We start from the raw sequence: 6,433 nt of genomic DNA on the forward strand, positions 1-6,433 counted from the left end.
TCAGGGCTGATCTCCTCACAAAAAAAAAAAAAAAAATGTTTCTTTAGAAAATCTTTAATTTTAAAAGTAAATTCTACACTAGTTTATTTATTTGGAAAGGATTTATCTCATCTTAAAAAGTACTACCATGTCAATTTTGGTAACTTCTAGTCTAATTCCTTTCTGGAGAACTCATGACAGTTCTTATTCCTTTAGTGTGTTCAAGCACAATGCTTTATTTGACAATTAGGGGATACGAATGTAAGTCTTCAAAGAATGATAGAATCTCCAGAAGCACATTAAGCAATCAGTACATTACGGATAGTATATTCACTGATGCCCATTATAGATAATTGCAAATCAACAGCAATGGAAGAACAGGCCTCAGTTTATTGTCTTTATGAGACATCCTTTTAGAACTTTTGAAAACTACAGAAAAGTAAGCTTATTTTGGTGTAGAAGCTAACTTATTTACTCTCCATTGTTAGGCAGCCACTAATCTACTTTCTGTATCTATAGGTTTGACTATTTTGGACATTTCGTATAGACTAATACTAACTGTACTCGTTCATGACTGGCTTCTTTCACATGGTATAACGTTTATAAGATTCACCCATGTTGTAGCATGTATCAATAGATCATTCCTTTCATTGGTCAATAACATGGTATTATATGGATATACCATATTTTGTTTATTCATTCATCAGTTAATGGACATTTGGGTTGTTTCCACATTTTGGGTATTTTGAATAATGCTACAATGAACATTCAATTTTTTGAAGAGTTTGTGAAGAATTGATATTAATTCTTTAAATAATTGGTATTATTCTAGAATTTGTCTATTTAGTTATGGTTATCTAATCTGTTGGTACACACTTTTTCTCCATAGCATCTCTTATTCTTTTTATTTCTGTAAAGTTAGTAGTGATGCTCTCTTTCCTCTAATTTTAGTAAGTTGAGTCTTTTATTTATTTATTTATTTTTTGGTTAGTCTACCTAAAGCTTTGTCAATTCAAAAAAACAACTCTTGGTTTTGTTGCTTTTCTCTATCACTTTCTATTTCTTAAATTTCTACTGTAATGTTTATTATTTCCTTCCTTCTGCTTACTTTAAGTTTAATTTTCTCTTCTTTTTTCCAGTTTCTTAAGGTGGAAGCATAGGATATTAATTTGAGATCTTTATTTTTTTAATGTAGGTATTTCCAGTTATAAATGTCCCTCTAAGCACCACTTTAGCTCATTTCATATGTTGTTGTGCTTTTATTTTCACTCATCCTAAAGTATATTCTAATTTCCATTGTTATTTCTTCTCTTAGTCATTTGTTATTTAAAAGTGTGTTGTTAATATTCATATATTTGTGCATTTCCCAAATTTCTTCCTGTTTTAATTCCTTATTTAATTCTATTTTGATTGGAGAACATACTTTGTATGATTCCACCATTTTACATTTTTTGAGGCTTGTATTATGGCCTAGCGTATGGTCTATCCTGAGGAATGTTCTGTGTGCACTTGAAAAGAATAAGCATTCTGCTGTCTTGGGGTAGAGTGTGCTATAGATGTCTGTTAGGTATAATTAGTTTATACTGTTGTTCACGTCCGCTATATCTTTGTTGATCCTCTGTCTAGTTATCCTATCCTATATTATATATCTATAGTATATATATTATAGATATCTACAACTATTACCATCTCCATCTATTATTGTTGAATTTTACCTTCAATTCTGCCTGGGTTTGCTTCATGAATTTTAAGGATCTATTGTTCAGTGCGTATATGCCTATAATTTTTATACCTTTCTTGATGTATTGAATCCTTTAGCATTATAGCATGCCCTTCTTTATCTCTAGTAACATTTGTTTTGTTTTAAAGTCTATTTTGTCTGATATTAGTATAGCCACTCCAGCATTCTTATGGTTGTTGTTTTCATGGTATATCTTCTATCATTTTATTTTCAATTTATTAGTGTCTTTGAAGTTGAAGTGTCTCTTCTGTAGACAGCACATAGTTGGATCCTGTTTTTATTTTGTTTTGTTTTTTTAATCCAGTCAGATAATCTCTGCTTTCTGATTGGATTATTTAATCCAATCACATTTAACGTTATTATTGATGTGGTTGGATTGACTCTGCCATTTTACTTTTCTTTTTCTATATTTCTCATATTTTCACCTCAGTTTCTCTTTTGATTTCTTTTTCCTTACATGAATCTTTTCCAGTGTAACTTTCATGGTTTTTTTCCTTTCATTAATTCATTTCATGGTTTTTTTCATTAATTCTTTGAAGTTTTTTTCTTAGTGGTTGATCTAGGTTTTCCAGTATATATCTTAAGTTGTCAGAATCTACTTCACAATATATCAACTTAATTTCAGCAAGATACATAAAAATGTTACTCCTATATACATCATTCCTCCTTCCTCTTTTTTGTGTTATTATTTTTATAGATAATACATCTGTATATGTTACAAACCCAACAATATTTGTTGTAATTATTACTTTATATAATTTTATATATTTCAAAGAAGCTGAGAGAAGAAAGGAAAACTAGTATATATTTATAGTTTATGATATTAACTTCCTTATTTATCATTTCAGGTTCTCCTCATCTGTTTCTGTAGGTTCAAATTATTATCCACTATCATTCTCACCCCACTACAGCTTTGCTTCCACCCACCTCCTTTGTGCTGTTATTGTCAAATATATCACCTTTCTGTTACAGGCCCAACAATATATGCATACACATGTTGTTTTATGCAATTGCATTTTAAATCAGTTATGAGAGGAAGGAAGACAAAATACTCAATTATACTCTCCTTAACAATTATCTACATAATTATGATTAATGGATTACCATGTGGATTTGAATTACTGTCAGGGGTTATCCTGAAGATCTTTTTTCAGTATTTATTATAAGGTGGCTCTAGAAGACAGTGGATCTTCTAGCAACACATTTCTCAATTTTTGTTTGTCTAGAAATGTCTTTATTTCACTTTCATTTTTGAAAGATAGTTTTGCTATGTATAAGATTCTTGGCTTCTTGTTTTCTTTCAGCACTTTGAATTTGCCCTTCCACTGTCGTCTGGCTTCCATTGTTTTTGATGAGAACTCAGTTGTTAATCTTATTGGGGTTCCTCTTCTGTGATGACTAGATGATGAATCATTTTTACGCTGCTGCTTTAAATATTTTCTCCTTGTGTTTGCATTTCAACATTTTAACTATAATGCATCTGGATGTGGATATCTTTGCATTTGTATTTATCCCATTTGAATTTTGCTGAGCTTCTTGGTTGTGTAAATCAATATTAATGTTATTATTATTTAACATTATTCATCAAATTTGGAACATTTTCAACCATTATATTTGAGAATATTTTCTTCAGCTTCTTTCTCTCTCCCCTCTCCTGGTAATCCCATTGTGCATTTGTTGATGTGCTTAATGGTGTTCCACATTACTCTAAGGCTCTGTTGATTTTTCTTCATTCTTTTTCTCTCTGTGTTCTTTGCATTGAAAATCTCTATCAATCGCTCTTCAAGTTTTCTGACTCTTTCTAGTGCCAGTTCAAATCTACTGTTGAGCCCCTCTAGTGGATTTTTCATTTTGGTTGTTGTACATTTTGATGCCAGAATGTCATTTGGTTCTTTTTTATATAATTTCTATCTTTTTGTTAATATTCTTTGTTTGATGAGACGTTGTCATCCTACCTTCCTTTATTTCTTAAAACGTGGTTTACTTCTATTCTTTGAACGTATTTATAATGACTGCTTTGAAGTCTGTTAAATCTGACACCTGGGCCCTCTGTTTCTGTTGCCTGATTGTATCCCCATGTATGAATCACCTGTTTCTCTGCATGTCTCAATTATTTTTTAAATTGGAAACTGTCTATTTTATTTAATACGTTACAGCAACTCTGGATGCTGATCTCCCTTCCCCCAAATTTGTTGTTTTTTGCTTGTTTGATTGCATATTTCTTTAGTCACTTATTTAGTGATGTAGTAGACAGTGCAGTGCATTTCCCCTGTAGTGAGCAGTCTCTGATGTGCCTCACATAGTTTGCACCCTGGGGTGTGCACTCAGTTGCCCTGATTCTCCACCTGCCAGGATGGATGTCTGTGGTTTTTAGCCAGGCTTTCTTGACTGTCTGTTTCCCTAATCTCCCTGTGAAGTTTCTAGTTGGCATGCTTCTATTGGTATCACACCCAGCTGTTAGTCTCCACTAGTTACTAGCTGGTTTCTGTTATTTTCAACAGTTTCCTAGGCCATAAATTGCTGCACAATCTAATACGATGTAAGTCAGACTCCTTTGCAGAGTCTTGTCTGACACTAGAAGGGTTCTTCTTAGCTGTCTCTTTCAGATTATCTCTGTAAAATACCTAGCTGGTCTATCATTTTATTTGTTGCTATCATGCTACCAGCCTCCTCTTCACTGTTCACCACCAAGATACCCATTGTTTTTGACAGTACCTTTAGTCTTGAACTTCCCCATACTATGTTCCAAATAAAGTATATTCCTTTATGGAGAGTTACAGAGCTTTTGGTTTTGTTTATTTTCTCTATTGATTTCCTGTTTTCAATTTTATTGATTTCTGAACTAGTTTTTATTATCTTTTCTCTGTTTACTTTGAGTTTAAATTTCCCTCTTTTTCTAGTTTCCTAAAATGGAAGCTTATATTATTGATTTGGGATTTTTCTTGTTTTCTAATATATGCATTTGATGCTACAAATTTTTGTCTAAGCACTGCTTTCACTGCATCCTACAAGTTTTCATAAGTTGTGTTTTCATTTTCATTCGGTTCAAATATTTTAAAATTTCTATTGATACTTCTTTGACCAATGTGTTATTTAGAAGTACAATGTTTAATCTCCGTGTATTTTGTGGTTTTCCAGCTGTCTTTTTGTTGTTGGTTGCTAGTTTAATTTCATTTTGATCTGAGAGCATAATTTGTAGGATTTACATTTTTTACATTTGTTAAAGTGTTTTTTAATGGTCTAGCTTGGTGAGTGTTCCAGGTGAGCTTCAGTAGAATGTGTAATCTTCTGTTGTTGAATGAAGTAGTCTATAGATGTCAATTATATCCAATTTATTGATGATGCTGTGCAGTTAAACTACATCCTTATTGATTTTCTGCCTGCTGAAACTGTTCATTTCTCATAGATGGGTGTTCAAGTATCCAGCTGTAATAGTGGATTTATCTACTTCTCCCTGCAGTCCTATCAGTTTCTGCCTCACATATTTTGACATTTTTGTTAGGCACAAACACATTAAGAATTGTTGCATCTTCTTGAAGTGTTGATCCCATATTATTAAGTAATATCGTGATAACTTGACTCATTCTACATTCTGCTCTGTATGAAATTAATATAGCTACTCCTGCTTTCGTTTGATTAATGTTAGTATGGTATATTTTTCTTCATCCAATTGGGAGAAGATATTTGCAAATCATTTCTCCAATAAGGAGTTTATATCCAAAATACATAAAGAACTCATACAACTCAACAGAAAAATAACAAACAACCTAATTAAAAAATAGGCAGAGGATCTGAACAGACATTTTTCCAAAGAAGATATACAGATGGCCAACATGCACATGAAAAGATGTTCAACATCAGTAATTATTAGGGAAATTCAAATCAAAACCCAATGAGATATCACCTCATGCCTGTCAGAATGGCTATTATTAAAATGACAAGAAATAACAAGTGTTGGAAAGGATGTGAAGAAAAGGGAACCCTCTTACACTACTAGTGAGAATGTAAATTGTTACAGCCACTATGGAAAACAGTATTACGACTCCTCAAAAAATTAAAAATAGAACTACCATATGATCCAGCTATTTCACTTCTGAGTATTTATCCAAATATACTAATTTGAAAAGATACATGCACCCGTATGTTCGCTGCAGCATTATTCACAATAGCCAAGACTTGGATGCAACCTAAGTGCCCACTGAGGGATGAATGGATAAAGACCATGTGGTGTATATATATGATAGAATACTTTTCAGTCATAAATAATTGAAATCTTGCCATTTGCCACAACATGGATTGACCTTGAGGGTATTATACTAAGCAAATTAAGTCAGATGAAGAAACGCAAATACTGTATGATTTCACTCCATGTGGAAGATAAACAAACACATAGACACAGAGAACAGACTGATGGTTACCAGAGGGGAAAGGGGGATGGGTGGGGGTGTAAGGTGTACAGAGACACAGGTGTATGGTGAAACTAGATGGAAACTAGACTTTTGGTGGGGAACATGGTGTAGTCTATACAGAAGGCAAAATAAAATGATATACACCTGAAATTTATACAATGTTATAAATTAATGTTATCTCAATTTAAAAAAAGTGAAATATATAGTGGCCATGGTTGCACAACATTGTGAATGTACTTAATGCCACTGAATTGTACATTTCAAAATAATACACTTCAAGTAATATAAAACGTGAAATCTTGTC

Source organism: Diceros bicornis, chromosome 22, assembly GCF_020826845.1.
Source record: "Diceros bicornis minor isolate mBicDic1 chromosome 22, mDicBic1.mat.cur, whole genome shotgun sequence".
Classification (NCBI taxonomy): Eukaryota; Metazoa; Chordata; class Mammalia; order Perissodactyla; family Rhinocerotidae; genus Diceros; species Diceros bicornis.